Genomic DNA, 19,943 nt, shown 5'->3' on the forward strand with positions numbered 1-19,943 from the left:
GGGTTTGTAGGTTGTCTGAACCTCTTTTCTATTCTCAGGGGTACATATCACCTTTAGGTGAACATGACCCTTAGTACAATTCTGCAGCTAATAAATAGTCATTACATGTATCCAACACCTCTCTTACAGAGTCAAATAGAATAGCACCTGCCCCGATATTATCCTCAAGTTATTTAAAAAGCATGAAAAAATATTTGTAATGATTTCATAAAATCTGATGAAACTCTTCGCTAATGGGGAAAAATAAAATTTGTTGTACCCAATGAACAACAAATAATCCGAAAAAGGAAGAGGGACGGTATAGAGTTACTTCCCTGTCTACACAACTAATCATTTTCCTTTTTTTTTAAAAGGCAGCGCCAGTCCACTTATCAGAAATATCAACACCAACTCTGCCTCTATTCTTAGGTTGCTTTTCCTTTGCAATAATGTTCTTCCGGGGTCTGCAGCAGGGTGGATTCCCCTAAGAAAATGTCACTGACTGACATTTAGAAGCAATACAGTTTCTGGTTATGAATCTTCCTTTGCTTTGCCACCATCTTAACAAGAAAGAAAGAAGGCATAGGGGAGAGGTGACAAGTGTCACTCACTTAAAAAGTGAGAGGAGACAGGAAGAGTTCTTCCTGAAAATGAAATGGGCTAGTCAGCTACTCTTGCAAAGGAACACCAAAGAGGGGCAAGAACAACTGACGACCATTCCATATACCTCATTTCTCTATTCTCCAAAGTCTTACCTAGGGAAAATGCTAGAACCTTTCCTCTCTTTGAAATGTGGAAACCGAGGCGCATATTTAGAAAGAAAAATAAAAGTGGGGCAAAAGGAGGAAGCAGAGTCAAAAATGTAAATTTAGCTAATAACAGCCAGGCCTGGTGGTGACTGCCATTAACCCAGCACTTGGGAATAGAGGCAGGTGGAGGTAGGTGCACTCTGTGTTTCAGGCTGGTCTCAGCTTCATAGGAAACCTAAAGCCAACTCGATCTGCATGAAACTGTGCCCAAGAAGCAGAAAAAGATGGATCAAATGTAAACAAACCACTTTTAGGTTCTAAGTTGAGCATGAACCCAGATCTTACTTTTCCTTTAAATATAAAATGACCTCCTACAAACAAGAACTTCCACATGACATTCATCATGGAGACAGGAACACTCATTCCCAGGCTCTCCAGGCAAGCTCAGCCTTGGTGCTATGAAGTATGGACTGGGTATGAGCTTCTCTCTTGTCCTTTTCACACTTACTGGAAAACTCAGTAGAGGAGGGAGCTGGAGTGACTCCTGACTTGGCTTGGATGGAATGTTTCTCCTTGCCATGCAAGGGGAACAGACACTGAATGCATGCCATTACCCAAGCATTCAAATTGGGAGTCTGTTGGTTTTTGTCAAATCACTGTCAGAGAAGTAACAAGGTTAGAGTCTAGTGTCTTGACAGAGAAATAATTAAATGAAAAGAGAAGGTAGTATATACACTTTGGGGTGGTTTGTGAATCAGATGACACTTGCTGAGGTCATTAGAGTGCCTGCCTCACAGTAGGTTCTTCTTTCCTGTTTGTTGTTAAGGGAAGCAAGTGATTGTTACAGGCATCAGTGGATCAAAAAGCAATAGGCCACGCTGTTGAACATCATATTTAATTTTTAAAGATCATCTTGAGAAATGAATGGAAAATGTTTTTGCATTTGCAATAGAGCAGAAAACAAGGCAATTATGGATATCCAGAACTGACGATAATCACCAGTCACGGGCGAAGAATTACAGCAGCAGCCACTGAGAGGCAAGTAGATGAAGTTTGGATTAGAGCTCCAATCCATCTTCTGCAATTAGAGAATCACAGACTGTTCTCTGGTTACCTTGGTAGGATGATGCAATATGGCACTGAGGAAAGAGGTGTTTCATAAGGTTTCTGAAGACAAATATTAGGAAGGGTAAATTCCAGAAATATGTTCTCATCAACACTGCCATTATTGTCAACAGCAGCAAAAACCTGAATAAATGTATCACTATATTTAGAGAATGCTTAAAATAATCATTTGCAAGTGATTGTTGAATGCCTGGAACTGTTATTGTGTCATCTTTTTTATACTTAATATAATTATAGATTTAAAAATACCAACAGATGATAAACAAGTGCCTGTAATATAAACATGAAGACACTTACAGAAAGCATGATGCCTTAAGAAGCTAATATGTGTTGGCTGATTTGCATACCTTGTCTCTTTTTATCCTTAAAGCAACCTATGCATCAAATATCTTTCATAGAGATTGAGAAATCACCCAGTCCCTAGTCATGTGGCTTTAAATGGCAGAGTCACAAATGATGTCCTGGATTGCCTGAGTCTGCTAGACACTATGTAGGAAACCAAGCAAGTCCCTTGTAATCATAGATGCAAATTCTGAGGTTCAGACTCTCAGTCTTAGGTGAAAATCAATGGTCAAAGGCTTGCCTAATTACCCAGGCTTTTTCTTTCAACAATGCCTAAATTTATTCATTGTGGTCATTTGTTGTACATAATCATCACCAGCCTGGCAGGTAAACAGCTAATTATTTTGGTAGTATTATAAGCAAATAGAAGTGCCTGTCTGCAAAGTGACAAATGAGACATGATCAGCAGAGAAACAATTGCTTCTGGCTTACAAACTCCCAGGAGTGAAAGGAACAGTGGCTTAATGGATGAGCAACTGCAAAATGAAGAAATTACATTTGTGTAGTTTCTTTAGAAATAGAAAGCAATTCATTGGCCCTAATTCCTTCGCGAAGTGGGAGTTAGGTTTTGGTACTAGGACCACACACACACACACACACACACACACACACAAACACACACAGAATGCCCATGCCTTTTTTCAGGATTGTTCCATATATTATAGTAGCCCCTGAACAGACCAGCATAAAGTTACCCTCCAGGGCTGCATGAATTCAAAAGATTCACCCTCAATCCTGTAGCCTGACTGAGAATAAGAGTGCCAAGAGACCAAACTCTAACATTACTCATGAGCTTTCTAGAGCTTTCAAATTATATGTAAAGTTCATAAAACCAGAGGTGGGTGTCAAGCAGCTCTGAATTTGAATCCAGGATTTTCTTTTAAGGAAGTTTAATTTGGAACAAATGATTTTAACCATGTTTTCAGCTAAAGCATTCCTTTTATAAAAGAAGGCTAATGTTTCTCACTTTTAGTTCAAGATCCTTGCAGGATCTCCTTAAAATAACAAAGAGCCAAATGGCAAAACCAACCTCCTGACTATGTTGGTGTGCTTATTATGTCTTTCTTGTAGAAGAGACAGGGGAAGCCAAAGAGCACTAAGATGTCCCAGCAGGGCCACACCCCTACCAAGACCTTGCTTTTGAACTTTTTAATTTCCCAGATGCTATTTAAGGGATAAAATTCAGGGGGAAAGGGTTCAACTGAAGAGCAGAGTAAATGCAGCTAAACGGTTTTGTGCAGAATCGGTTCATGCTCTCCTAAGGAGCTTATTCACTCCAGTTATAGGAAAACAGGAAGTAATAAGATTAAGGATCTAAAGCTTAAATGAAAACATAATGTCAAATCTAGTCCAAGTAGGATTTGGATTCAGGAAAGAGATTGAAATACTCAATAAAATTAAAGGAAGATGAGCTGGCCTGTAATAGGTCTGAGGCAAACAGTGCATTGTTCTGTATGCTTCCAAAATAATAAGATGACTCATTTAAGAAGCCCAAGACCAAGTAGGAAATATGGGTGTGGAATTTTCAGGATTTTTTGCCATTAACTGTCACGGAGTGTTAATCACAACAGATTTCACAGGGAATGGAAGGAAGGCTTGCAAACATTCTGACTGTGTGGTACAAGGAGATAGAGCACACATTCCCACATCTGCTGATGAAGTTCATCCATATCTGAAGGAACTGGATATTGCAAGAGTTGGAGAGACACGCCATACCTTGCGTATAGTGCATGTTTGTACCTTATATTGTTTACTACAAAATTACTCGTTAAAAATTTAAAATTACCCTATTAGCCATGCAATTCAGTCATAGGACAAAATTTACTTAAGCAGTAAAATTTCAGGTGAAACCTACATGTCAATCAATAAAAGACGATGTACAAGCATGTTTTAGAAAATTGCTGACATTTATTTTAGAAATAGGATTCAATTATATATATATGTATATATATATATATACACAGACACATATATATATAAAATACATAAATTATTGATTGATTTTAAGTAAGCTACAGAAGAGTTTAACGAATATATACACCTCTCCTTCTAAGCACAATTGAAAAAGCCATATGGATATAATTTTTCCAGTCTCAGGATTACTTTGAATATGTGGAATCTGTAATATTTTTGCTTTTCTTAATATAAAAATATCATTGGTATTCAGGTAAACAATATCTCTAATCCCTAGATATTTAAAGATATAACAAGATTGTTGCTAAATCTAGAAATATGGACTGCATCTTCTTTTGTTTGTGTTTTATGTAATTTCATCTATCAATATAGATAATTTATTTTACTCTTAGTTTAATTCATTACTAAATAGTATTTAATTTGTGTTCTATAATACATTAAATAATATTTATTTCCTGTTCAAATTATTGGTGTAAGAACAACCTGAATTTTATGTCAGTTATACATTTTATGTAAATTAGTTACAGTTTCTAGGAAGCTTTGTATCATTTTAATATTTTAATATATATTTAAATCATGTCATTTGTGAATAAGACCAATATCTTGTTTTCAATACTGAAAACAAGACAATATTATCTGTATGGTTTCGATGGTTTTTATTATTTTTGCTTTCCTAACATCTCTGGCTATGATCTTCAGACCTATGTTACACAGAAGCAATGAAAATCAATGTGATGGCCTTTGTCATGTCAGATGTAAAGCTTTCAGCTTTTTTTTTTTTACCAACAGATAGAATATAAGAAACCCTTAATAGCATGATACAGTACTAAAATGCATTTTAAGATAGCAACTCTCTTTTCTTACATAGGTTGATAGGTTCTTGTTCGCACATCCTGTCTCTTTGGCTCTTTTCCAAGTCTCCTTGAATCTCCAACTTCTCTTGCCCCTCTTTCTGAATTGAAGAATCTGGGTTTTATACAAAGTAATACATGCAAAATTGTCTCCCTAAGAGGCAGATACACTGTAGGCATGAAGTAAATGTTAGCTAATCTGAATCTGAAATTGAATTTGGCCCGAAAGAGAAAGAGATATTAAATCGTTTAGTCTGTGGCTTTTATATCTAACTAAATCAAAATACATTTATCTCATGTAGGCTTCCTAAGACATGTTTTATTATGTTTTACAATATCTTTATTTTACTAGCAAGTATTTAATATATAAATACAGATATAAATGTATACACTCTAAATGTAGGAAAAGTATTTCTCCTTATTAGATAATACAAAGAAGCAGAATAGGATTTAGTATTGATTCACTCACAATGGAAAGTACTGAAAACATCACACACTTAATTTTACATTCACCAGGGGAAAATTCAGGGAAGAAAGTTATACATGTCTGCATGTTATTTGAATAGTATTAACCACCATTACTAAAAATAAATAGTATGGGTGATACTAGGTTTATAAGAAAGGATACTATAAATGTTACCAGAGGCAGAATGGCTACTGAAACACTCCACCCATAGAGTTACTGGGAAAGTCAACCTAAGTGTATTGTCAGCTTCTCATTCTAAAAAAATCACAACCCCTCCCCATTTTACCCTTGTGTACAAGGAAAAGGAGAGTCAGCATTTGAAACTCAGACTATCCTTAAGTCTTAAAACACATACAGATATTATTAAAGTTCATCAGAATTTTAATCAAAACAGGAATTCTAACTGGGCCTTAAATTAATCATCCTAGTTCTCAATTGTAGAAATTCTTTTCATCACAGGGAATCATTTTCATATACTGATTAACTTATTTATTCATTAAATCAAGGTTATAAGCTAGGTAATTGTTACACACAAAAATATAGGGCCATGTTCATCGGGAAATTTAAAAAGTAGCCAAAGAAGATAAGCATTTTGACATGTAAAGATTATAAAATTGCATCTCTACAATGGATGTAAAAAGCATGGTTCTGTTTGAGTCAGGAACTCTATAAAAAAAAAAATGTAGCACATCTTTGTGCAATTTGACAACAAATATAAAAGCCTGTTGGTTCCATGCCTCCATTTTTCACAGGTATAAATGCCCAGTAGTCATAGTCTACTTATTTGAAGGCAAGTTATGCTTCTATATGTTCTTTAAATTTTTTATAGGTACATGATTTTCATATATAATATGTCCGATTTTATGGACTTTTGCCAATCAACTGATTAATTGACTAGATGCATTACCTATGGTCATGCCATGACATTTATTTAAAATAATTTTATTTCTATATCTTTATTTATTAACCCAGAAATCAAAATTCAAAAAGCCCTTTTCCTACATTTCCTGAAATGGCCATCTTTCTTCTCTTGTAAATTGAATAACACATGTTATTTCACCAATCCAGAATATCTTTTAATGACATTTCTAAAGACAAATCAATTTATTCATCAGAGAGTGGATTTCCTGTCTTTTGAGATGTCATGCCCTTCATGCTAAGTGTTATTAACCCCGAAGATGATACTGAACTGCCCTTTGGGTAAAGGGGAATTTCGAATATTAGTCCTTCAGTTTCTTCTTCTTTTAATTGGATATTTTATTTATTTACATTTTAAATATTATCTCCTTTCCTGGTTTCCCCCTATAGAAAGCCCTACCCCATCATCCCTTCCCCTTCCTAGTCAGCTTTCCCTTTTCTTCTTTGTGACATTGTATCTGTTCCCCTCTATTTATTGCCCCCTATCCAGAAGAACTTTTCTACCTTCCAGCACAACTAGTTGTGTAACTTCTGATCTCTTTTTCTCTTTTCAAATAGTTTCCTTTCTTTTATAACACAATTTTTTAAAATTCATGGATTTTTTTTTTACGTATAAGAGAAATGTGGATTATTTATCTTTCTGAAACTGGTCTGTCTTGCTTATAATCACAATGTGTCCATAGGTTTGCTAGTGTGAATATTGTCCAAACAAAAATGAGTATGTAGTTATTTTTATACTGACTTGTATTGTTTTGGGAACATACCTGGGCTTAATATGGGTGGGTAATATTCTACTGCTTTTAATGTATTTGAAGAACCTCCCTGCTGGTAGTCATACTGGCTGGACAAATTTACATTTCTATCAGCAATGCATGCGTTTATTTTACTTGCATGATTGAATCTCTACAAGTAGAAAAAAAAAACTGAGATATAGAGCTATATCTCACATTGTATAAAAATTAATTCAAAATGGAACAAAGATGGTAAGGCAAGACACAAACTTTAGATTATGCGAATAAAACATAATCAACCTCAGGACAATTGTGTGCATGGTGTGTGTGTGTGTGTGTCTGTGTTTCTGTGGATAAATGGATATATGTCTTAGGAAGAATGGATGCTTCACAAGGTGATTTCCAATAAATAAATCATTTCACTGTCTATAGTATGACCATATATTAAAAGTACTCACCAGAAAAGTACAATAATTTCTAGGGCTTGTCATTGGGCCACTAATTGACATCGAGCTACAACTTGTTAAAACAAGCTAATTTCTGTACTTTTGCATGGCAGGTAACTCCTTCCTCGTGTTTTTGCTTATCCTAGGCAACTTCAGTCATATCTGATAAATAGTATCATTTAGAACAACATTTCCCTTGTTCAGTGAGGATTTATGCTATTGAGAACTGGTGTGCTTGTTCTGATTGTAGAGTAGGACAATAGAGAACAATAGGGTAGTCTTCTGTTTTACAAAGATTCCAAAAAAAAAGAAAAAGAAAAGAAAAAAAGAAAAGAAAGAAAAAAAATCAAGACCATCATATGGTCTGAATACTAAGTACTTACCAAATTCAGGATATAGGAACAAAGTCTTTTTTTGGTGGGATCTGAGGCTAAAGTCCATCTGCATTAGCATGACAGACAGAAATATGTACTTGGCAAAGAAAATCCATTCTATGGACTCCTTTTTTATGAAGGTAATTAATACCTATATCAGAGTTGGTAGAAGAACTAAATTATGTAAAACCCCACAATGGTGGAGACATATCAATCCCTGGATTCACTGAATTACTACTATTGACATCATCACCTTTGAGTGTTTATTGAGTTTCAAAATTATAGAAACTAATTGACAATTACTGAATCAACCTCTCACGTTTGAATGAGTATCTCTTAGAGTTTGTTCCTTCCTTTGTCTGAAAATAATCAAGGTGGCTGAACCATCCACATGAACCTCAAAGACCTCCACTTCAATAATATTACTGTGATGGACAAGAGGAAATGGCTGGCTCTTCTGGCAGATAGTCCTGAAATCCTGAGTGGTGCTTTTCCTCTTAACTCATGAGTTTATAGCAACAGCACTAACTAGATTTTTATGTTACATGCAAGCACAGGTTAGTTTCTCTTTTCTCCTAAGAATTTGAATTGTAGAGTGTTCTTATATTCCTGCAATTTTATGTGCCCCTGCAGAGCTAACATTCCATATATCTTAGTAGTATCCAAACGTTGACCTAATTTCACACATTCTAATTTAAAGCCCACCATTTTCGTTTGGGTTCATTTTTGGTGTAAGTAGTTCTAGGTATTGGATGAACTATATAATCACGTAGCCACTAGTATTCCTACACCATTATATACATAAAATTCAAATTTTACCCCAATTCCTCTATGCTCTGCCTGTTTATCTCCCTGTTCTCCTGAGGAGTCCTTCCTTACTCTATAGGAAAAAGTCACCTAATTAGACTCCTATACTTTGCTGCCTTGTTAGTTGGCTTCCTTCAATTCCTTAAATAATATATGCTTGTTTAATGCCCATTTTTGATTGTGCAATGACCTTATCTGAATCACATTTCATTGTCTGCATTATATACCCTTTATTTATCTATTAACCTATTGAAGGAGCTTTCAAACAGTTCCAAGTTTTTGACAATTATGACGAAATCTATTAGAAACACCTGTGCCCTTGTTTTTATGTGAATATTCTGTATAGCTAACTCTTTTGGATAAACATCAAAGAAAAATATTGCTGTGTTATACTGTAAATATGTATTTAGTTTTATTAAGAAGCTGCCAAAATACTTTTTGTCATTTTTCTTTTCCAACAATTATGACCTAGAAACACTCCTGTTCCTCTACCACATTTCCAACACTTGATATTGTTATTGTTAGACTTTAGACATTCTAATATTTATATATATATATTTTTCTTTCAGTGGTTATAATGTGGTACGTAAAAACATACAATGTTGAGCTGGAGAGATGGTTCATTGGTTAAGAGCACTGACTGCTCTTCCAGAGGTCCTGAGTTCAATTCTCAGCAACCACATAGTGGCTCACAACCATCAGTAATGAGATCAGATGCCCTCTACTGGTGACTCTGTAGACAGCTACAGTGTACTTACAAATAATAAATAAATAAACATTAAAAAAAAACAAAGAAAACATAAAAGGTTGAACTTTTGTCTGTGAATAAAATTTTGCATATATATTATAGTAAAAATCTCTATATTTTAATCACATCTTATGTTGGTTTTTATCTGTTTTTTTTTTTCGTTTTTAAGGGTATATATATATATATGTAAGGGTTTTAAGGGTTTATATATATATGTAACACCCTTTTATTAGATTTTTTTCCTTTATACTCATGGCTATCTGTATTCTCTTTCTTTTTTCTTTTATTATACTGGATATTTTATTTATTTTCATTTCAAATGTTACCCCCTTTCCAAGTTTCCCCTCCACATACCCCAATCCCATCCCACCTTCCCCTGCTTCTATGAGGATACTCCCCCTCCCACCTATCTATTCCCATCTCACCACCTTGGCATTCCCCTACACTGGGGCATCATGTCTTCACAGGACAAAGGGCCTCTTCCACCACTGATGTCTGACAAGGCCATCCTCTGCAATATATGTGGCTGGAGCCATGGGTCCCTCCATGTGTATTCTTTTGTTGGTGGTTTAGTCCCTAGGAAATCTGGGGGATCTGGTTGGTTGATATTGTTGTTCTTCCTATGGGGATGCAGACCCCTTCAGCTCCTTCAGTTCTTTCCCTAACTCCTCCATTGGGGACCATGTGCTCAGTCCAATGATTGGTATATTCTCTTTCTTTCCTTAACAGAATATTGCAGTGCAGTACAGAAAATTTTAATTCCAAGAAGTCTACAGGATCAGCTACTTCTATCATAAAATGTAACATTTTGTTGTGCCTGAAAAGTAATAATTCTCTTTCTACCACTTCCCAATGTATCGACATAAAATAAATATCTTTTGCCTGCTTTCCAGTACTTATAATAACAAAAATTGTGCATCTCAATTTCTCTTATAACCTTCTAGAAGTTTTTCACTTAAATCTATTATTCTTAGATGTAATACCAGTTCAGTTGGAGAATACTCAATTCCTCGTACTGCAAACCACACAAAACCTCATGGCTGAGAGTTCAGGAGCCTTATAGAGAACATACCATGTTGCTAAAGCATTATAGCTCCTAATTGCCTTTTAATTAATTTCACATAGACAAAAACAGCTCTCATCTTACATAATGAACAACATTCTTTTGGCAGTAGACACAGACTATTACAGAGATTTTTTTAAAAAAAGTTAAAATGTAGAGATGAAAGGAAGATAACACACACACATCATCATCATCATCATCTGCAACACAGACACTACATATAAGGCTTGGGAAACATCTCAAAAGAAGAGGTAAGGAGATTGTCAGAGCTTGAGGTGCCAGATGATGACTATATGGCATTGTCTTCTGGAAAGAACAGGGATCCTGCTCCCATGAACTCTCAGCAGTAGGACTCTCCACACAAAACCTGCAAATGCGGATGGAAGGAAATTTCTGAAGACTACACTCCTTGAGGAAGATGCAATGGCTGCCACAGGAGCGATAGTCCTAAATTTGCTTGTTTGTTGTAGTTTTTCAGGAATTGTATTAAAATCGTAAGTGGTTAGCCGTACACTACATAAATGAAGGCAACCATAGTTAGAGTCAAAAGGCTGTGATTGTGCATTCATGTGAGTATGTATGTGTCTCTGTGTAAGTATAGAGGAGGGCTGGTTGGCAAGAGCTGGGAGACATTGGAAGGTGTCAAAGGAGTGCAAAGGGTAGTTATAATTTCATGAAGTCCTCAAACAAACAAATAAATAAATATCTAAAACAAACAATTCAGCATAAGCTACAGGTAACATGCACTTCTTGTGTCATTGCATTCACTATTTCTTTCGGAAAAAGGTTCAAGTTCAGAGTGGGAGGAGATTCCCTCTTGTTTCCTGCTCTGAGTGAGAAACTTTTATACCACATTTTAACTTTTTGTAAAGGTTTTATATTACATATAGTAAGTGTTCTTCCTCATAAAGATGTTCCAAAATAATCTATACCCCACCTTTTAAAATGTATACTGCCTCTTGGTACAGTTTTTTTTTCCCTTCATACAATTCTCACAGTACTGGGAAGGCAACATTTTTCTTAATCCATTAGTTTTAAGAATTGACCATAGCATTTGTATTTGCTCTAAAGATTTCCACTATTCAGCTCAGTAAGAGATAGAAAACCTGCAATCCAATAGTACCTGCCCAAGTTTGTTTTGTCTTTGTAGTAGTATAAAAAAAAGATTAAATTGTGAATAAAATATTTAAAGAAATACAATGACAATGATTCAGTGCTTCCTTTCTAAGTCTCAGTGAGTTCTCTGGTTGGAAATTAACCATATGATTTTAGGGACGTAGGTTTTACAAGGAATTTGATAACTTTAAGCAAGAGAAAAAGAATTTATATTATATAAACAGACTCACATGTAGAGAAAGGGAGAGGGGAAAGGCAGGTGGGAAATAGTTTTGTTTTAAATTCTAATAAATACTATCTAACATCTTATAAATTATTTTTGGCTTTCACGTAATAATCTAAACCTGAATTTAATTCTTTTCTACATAACTAATCACTTTTAAAATGAGTCTATACGTATATCCTAAAATACTTCATATATATAAATATTTTGCATGGAAAGATTAATCACATTCTACCTGATATAATTAAGAACTTGTGGCAGCATATTTTACAAAATAGTTTCATTTTTTTTACCATAGATAATGATAATTCCAAGGAAACAACTTGATTACATATTGAAAGTTATATGAAATATTTTATGCTAATAATATTACAATATAGTGAAAGGAGTCAAACTACATATCTACAAATATTCTTCTCAAATTTAATTTGTTCATTAAATATGAAAAAGTTTAAATACATTTTAAATTTTGAGTAGAATTTCTAATTATTTCAGAAAAAATATGAAATTAATATATTCCATTGATGAAAACGGAGGCATTGGATTTGAAAGAGAATAAGAAGGGATATATGAGAGAATTAGGAGAAAGGAAATGGAAAAGAGAATACTATAATTACATTATAAATAAAAATAAAGTAAAAACATTTAAAATTAATATATTCTGTTTCCTTTAAATCACATTTTCTATTAGTTTTAAGCCTTCTTAATCTTTAAAGAGATGATACTTATTTCCAATCTGCATCTATGTCCAGAAAACACAAGTAGCTCACAATTGTTAAATTTATGAAACCTTCAGTTGATTTGAAGCTTTCTTTGTGTTTATTAAACTGTCCAAGATAGTACGACATTGAATGTCACCTGAATTTGATTGTCACACATTGGAATATCACCTCCAGTCTGTGACTGGGTTCACTATGTAATTTTTCTTTTCAAATATTCCATTACCACAGTCTCCCTCCAGAAACCTAAGCATGCTATTATTAACTTGCTTTTAAGTTCCTCAATAAAGCAACATTTAGTATATACATAAAAAACACTGCATTTTTATTAAACAGCTCTCGGGGAAGAAAAGGTTATTTTAACAGTCACATCAACAGTGTGGTTCTGTGGTTCTATTCAATTAGCCTCAGCTTGCCAACCTCCCTAAGTACTCACATTGTATCCAACTGTGTTTATTAAAAGGTTTCTCCGTTCCTACATTTCTTATGTGTGATAAAACTCTAGTAAGAATCTGCCTTGCATTTTTCCAAGGTAACTTCTCTCTCTCTCTCTCTCTCTCTCTCTCTCTCTCTCTCTCTCTCTCTCTCTCTCTCTGTGTGTGTGTGTGTGTGTGTGTGTGTGTGTGTGTGTGTCTCACTCACACACACACACACACACACACTAATTTGGAAGACTAGAACGCCTAATACTCTCAAAAATGGTAGATAGGCATTAATGATATGCTATGTATTTAAAATCACTGAGAAGATACACCCCCAAGGAATGTCTGTAAATATGTTTCCAGAGATGCTTAACTGAAAAGGAAGGCTATGCTTTTTATTTGGACATTATTATTCCATAGCCTTAATTCCTGGATTGAATTCAAAAGAAAAAAATAGATTAACATGAACACAGTCTTCTACTGCTCTCTTGCCCCACTAAGATGTAAGGAGTGGTGTTTCAAGCTGTGAGCTAGGGAAATGATCATAGATAACATTCTGGAAGTTCAGAAGTCCATCATGCTAAGAGAAATGAAGCTATAGAAAATGCCTTGAATTGTAACATGGAAACAAAGACCACAGGAATTGGACCAAAGGTCACAGAGTACAAGTTGCTCAAAAATATGACTGTGTTGGACGTGTGTTCTGATAATGTAAGCAAGTTGGAATATGAAAGTGAAGATAGAAATTGTCTGGCAAAGGAAATCTCAAAAGCATAATATTCAGACTTTGGCAGTGTTATTGATAACTGTTAAGTTTATTGGAAAATTTAATGAAAAATCAAACATGGGAGATATGGGGGAAATGTACATTGTGTTATTGAAAATTCCAAGAAAGGATTAAAGTTTTGTACAGGGCAGAGAAAATATGTGTAGGCAAGGTAACTGCCATCATTAGCCATTGTATCCATTAAGAGGGATCATCTTCTAATTAAGTATAAATCAATACTTGTCACTTGATTTTCTCTTATCAAGATAGCCAAGGATCTTTATCATTTGAATTACTTGAATTTATAATTTTTTATTAGTTTGCTCCCAACAACAAATAAAATATACTACTTAAGATGGCCTCACACTCTTCGTACTGTACGTTATGTTGTAAACATGCTTCCATCCTTTTGATCTGGTAGGCACTCTGACAAAGGATTTTAAAACTTAAACCACTCCAAATCCATGACTACCATATACAAAAATACATATTATTTTTCAGAGTAAGTAATAAAGATTAATCCTAAAATTACAATAAATAAATAAATAAATAAATAAGGACCATCGCACTTTGCCATGAGCCAATCAGAAGGGTCTCCAAGGGGTAAACCCTACCCAATAAAGACTCAAGATTGTCAAGTGACAAATCACTGTTACAACCTTAACAGATAATGATACTTCAGAGATCTCCTAACCCAAAACTGCCATCCACGGAAGTGTTTTCCTTACTTTCCAGGCAAAAGTTCCCAGAGTAGCTGAGGTCAGTGGGGCAAGATTGCATTTTGTGCTACAGCAAAAATTTGGTGTCTTCCACATAGCAGCTGTTTTGCAATCCTGAAAAATGCAATAGTTAGGGGGTCCCCAAGTTTTACGCTAATTATGTAGAAAACTGCTGTGTGACACCAGGCATTGCAAAACTGAATGTGATTGCCTGTGTGGAACTCCTGAGAAAGCTGTTGACGAAGATGAAAAGGGGAAGCATGCTTTGTAGTGATCACCCCAGGCTTGGGGAGATGCTGGAAACTTTTAAATTGACCGAGTGAAGCTTCTGGTACAGAATGGAGCCGGCCTACAATGCAGCCTATGTAACAAGTGACCAGACTGAAGGGTAGGGCAAGAAGTTAGTTGAATCCAAATTATGCCACTAAGATCCCCTTATACCAGACATGTGGGATGTAAAACCATGCCCGGAATCTTGGTAAGGTAGAGCAGATTGAGACCTGGAGACTCTGTGGGCATACACCTGAGACTTAGGTAACTCCCCACCCCCTGCCAAATTCCTGAGCTGGAACAGGTGCCATGCTCCTCACATAAAAGAAACATGTCCCAAAACAGAGTTCTCCATTCCAATGGGGTACCTAGAGGCTCCAAGGGCTTAACCAATAAGCTTCCCTTCCCACACATTTCTCTGTGCAAAAGATATTTAATCCCAGGTTTACTCTGAGAAGTGGGTATGGTTTCATGCATCCATTTCCCACCATGAACAACTAATAAACTGTTTAGAACCATGGCCTCTCTCTTTCATTAAGATCCATTGTGGGATGCCATGCAGAAGCATTCACCTACAGAGCACAAGTTAACTCTACTGTAGAAGGCCTCTCTGCGCTCCCAGTCACAACCACCACCAAGCCTACCTCTGCCAAGCTAAGGACAATCACTGCTGGAACCAGCAGGAGCTCCCCTTTCCTCCTAGTCCTACACTAGATGCTGACCCCAGCTTGTAGGCCCTGACTCTGTTCTCTACTCTTGCATGACTTGACTCCCAGGGGCAGCTGGATGTCCAAGAGTCTGAAAACCCCATAGTCCCAGCCTAGTCATGGGCCTGGGGATCTCTGAAGCAGCGCCAGGCTTCCCACATCTCTGACTATGCTTTCCCAGCCCCGGAGGTATCTGGGTATCTGGGTGCTTCCAAACAGCTTAATGCTGCCAAGACAGATAAGAACAAACTCTCCATCCTCCCCCCATCCCAAGTTTCACCTCCCCAAGAAGCCTGCCCAGCAGCAGGATGGGCATGGGCATGGATGGTATGCATATCCCTTTGTTTCAGCTTTGGTTTGACCTTCTATTTCTTTGCTGTGACTTAATTCCTGCAAAACAGATGCTTTGGTAACATGGATGTTTCCTCTTTGCCATTATGTACTGAAAGTGTGTAACTGGCTCATTTTATTTTTCATGTTGTTTAAGAAAATCAGAGGTGTATGCTTACACCCAACCATTGGACTGATCACAGGGTCCTCAATGGAGGAGTTAGAGAAAAAAACTGAAGGAGCTAAAGGAGTTTGCAACCCCATAGGAAGAACAACAATATCAACCAGCCAGAAAGCTCCCAGGGTCTAAAACACCAACCAAGGAGTACACATGGAGGGACCCATGGCTCCAGCTGCGTATGTAGCAGAGGATCGCCTTGTTGGGCATCAATAGCAAAAGAGCCCTTGGTCCCACGAAGGCTCAATGCCCCAGTAAAGGGGAATGCGAAGACAGGAAGGTGGGAATAAGTGGGTGGGTGGGGGCACACTTTCATAGAAGGAGGGGAAAGGGGATGGGATAGGGAGTTTCTGGGAGGGGGAATTGAGAAAGGGGATAACACTTGAAATGTAAATAAAGAATATCCAATAGGAAAAAAAAAACAAAAAATGAAAGACCATCATAATTGAAACATTGCCATCTCAGTAGATAGCCTATATGTAGGCTTTTGAAAATTATTGGAATACTTAGGACATGGGGGACTTCTTGATACAGATGGAATCATTTTTGCATTGAAAGATAATCATAGAGACTTTTGAGACCAGGATTAGAATGTTACAATTTCATGTAGATACTTGTTGCAAATTGACAGGTAATGAACTCATGAAGATCAATTTTCAATTTATGTATATATATATACATAAAATGAATACATTTTATATATACATATAATATATATATATACATATAATATATATACATAAAACGTGTGTGTGTAATATATATATATATATATATATATATATATATATATATATATATATACATATATATATACAGTGGATCTAGAGTTACATAGGACAGACACCTCCAGACATATCAATGAGGGTGTTCCCAAGGAAACTTAAATTAGGAATCTCCAAACTAAATATAAATAGCAGCATCTTATGAGCTAGAGTCCAGCACTGATCTAGATAAAAGGGACTAAACATTAAAGCTGAGTCAGCTCCATCATCAATCCTCCCATGCAGTAATGGATTGTTCCCACAAATGGCAATGTAAATAACCTTATTCCCTTGAATTGCATTTTATCAGCTATCTGGTCATAACTATAAGTAAAAAAAACTAACAAAACACAGAAATGAGAAACATAAAATTAGTAGCACTCAATAATTGCAATGGTGATGTCAATAATAATTCACTACTTTTTTATTTTAGATAATAGATATTTTATATTCATGTTATAGAACATCACTGAACTTGAAAGAAATGCTCTGAAATATAACTAAATTTTATTTTAACACATAGTAAATATCATAAACTGCTTTAAAATACTAATATAGGCAATAAATCATACTATATTTATCCTCAAAATATTTACACGTAAACAACAAACAAACAAACCCTAAGATCTAAAATAGTATGCTAAGGGTGTTATGTACCAATAAGGTCCTCAGCTAGACACTTGGATGCCAGAATCAACTCTGTCCATTACCACTACCCTATGACGTGCTGAGTTTGAGATACCTGTGCCAGTTGAATTATGGTGCATAACTATATCCTGGATTTATATTAAGAATCTCATTATTGATTTTTCAGTAGTTGGTAGATATAGGTAAGGGAAGAGAAAAATACATGTTGAAATACTAGCCTCAAAGTATAAGCTGCAGAATGCCAGTATTTGCAGAAAGGTCTGCAATGACTGAATGCGACAATGAGGCAGATATCCATGGAGCTAAAATTAGATGATGACTGTAGAGTACTACCATTAAAAAATATAGAGTTTCAACAAGAAGAGAATTGCCAAAATCCATGTATGGAAGAGACATCAGTCAACAGAGAGAATATTTTATCCCATCCAGGGAGATTCTTAGAAGATGGGACACCATTCCATTGGCAGTTCAGTTTCTACAAAAGGACAGCAGTACAAGAACACAGCAGGGTGGCAACCTTATCAGAGAAGAGCTGCAGCATTTATGTGAGCTAAGAATGCATGACAGATGCTCTTACATGTATAGTTATCATCATAAATACTATTATAATGACATGCAGTCTCTTTATCCTTGAGATTTTTCACATGGGCATACTGCCAGAAATATCCTAGACTCTGACCTCTGGATGCTATGCAGTGTAGAAAAATTTTAATGGAATGACATTTTGAAGATTTTTCATTTAAGCTGCAGCATATTCAAGAGACATATTTAAGTCCACCAAAAGAGCCTCATTTGGTAACGTACAAATGCCATAATCTTATCAAATTGGTGCTTCTAAAAGTGAATGCTTCGCACATTTTACATTTCATTTGCTAACTTTCACAGCAGGATTCCTAAAACCTAACCTTCCCACTAAAGAGTGTTTCCAAGCAATTTAATGTGGAAACTGAGAGCTGTCTTGACCTTTTTACAAGGTTTAAACTCTGTCCTACAGGACCCAGACAGTACTCAACAAGTGACCAAACATTCTAACTTTAGAATCCTAATTTTAGATAACTTTACCTGGATTTCAAAAAATAGATTAGTCTCATCATTTCTCTTTTACTGGGCCTATTGAGGGGCAGTCTTTACATTTGAATCTGTGTGGCATTTACCATTTTGTATGTTCCATTAACTACCATTACATGGCCTTTTCTGTGTAGCAGAATCTGGCCCTAAAACAAAAGACTTCAATTGCTTCTGGCTCAAGGCTCTGAAACAAGAATCACAAAACCAGGGAAAGATTGCACTTTAATATCATATGTGCGCTCAGCCCTCTCCAGAAGTGTTTTTAAAGAAATAGTAAAACGTTTGAAATGAAGAAAACATCTGGGATATTTTTTCATCATGTTTGTTTGAGTTTTCTCAGCTCATTTTCTCTGGAAGAAAGTCATTTTGTAAGTGACCAAAACTTTTGGCTCTGAATCATTAGTATCATTTTATAGCTAGGGTAAAAGCCCTAAGTATGCAAGTTGACCTTATCAATAATCAGTAAATTCTGTTAATTAAAATCCTTTGGCCTGGAAGATATAGAAACTAACTTCAACTTAAGAAAAAAATGAATTCAAGAGAAAGACAATAAGGGTTTCTCACAACCCCAACTCCTCCCTCCTCCTCCTATATTTTCCCCACTCATCCAATCCTACTACCTTTCTTTCTTTCTCTTTTGAGAAAATAAACAGGCAAACAAACAAACATCCTAGTACCATGAGCACCAGTTAATATGGATAAATGCTCTAGGTAGGCACCAGCTTGACTTCTATATTCAATACCTTGTGTTACCTATAGCAATATGGCCTTACAACCTGCCTTTGAGAACAGCCAGTAGCTTTGGCAATAGCCTGATATGTTTAGGGGTTTCTTTTAATCAAGTAACCTAAGCTCTGGCACCAGCAATTTTACTTGATTTCAAAAAGATGTCTAGTTAGGGAATTTTCTTTCCCACTAATTTGTGATCTAACTTGTTTTTCTTTCATGTATGAATATATTTTAGAAAGCTTCTACAGTACTAGGCTTCCATATAACCTTAGCTGTCAGTTGTTCCTAATCATATTTCTCCCCTTAACCCTTCCTCATTTAATCCTTCCACTCTGTGGTTATATGGCTAGTAGCATGCTTATTGAAGACTTAAAAGATAACATACAATATTTGGTATTTTGTGTCGAGGTCTCTCCACTCAGAATAAATTTATGGAGCTCCATCCATTTTCCTGCAAATTTCATAATTTTATATTTCACAGCAGAGTAATATTCCATTGTATAAATATACTACATTTTCATTATCCATTCAACAATTGATGGACATCAAGGCTGTTTTCAATTTCTCATTATTATGAATAAGGCATCAATGAACGAGCATGACGGAGCAAGGAATGACATGAATGAGCCACTATCTCTGTAGCTAAACCCATAGTATTTTGGATATATAGCCATGAGTGCTGTAGCTGAATCTTGACACAGATCTATTCCCAGTTTCCTGAGTAATTGGACTCACAGAATATAAGAAAAATCAGAGAAGTCCTCTTATACA

This window comes from Mus caroli, chromosome 8 (genome assembly GCF_900094665.2).
Source record: "Mus caroli chromosome 8, CAROLI_EIJ_v1.1, whole genome shotgun sequence".
NCBI lineage: Eukaryota > Metazoa > Chordata > Mammalia > Rodentia > Muridae > Mus > Mus caroli.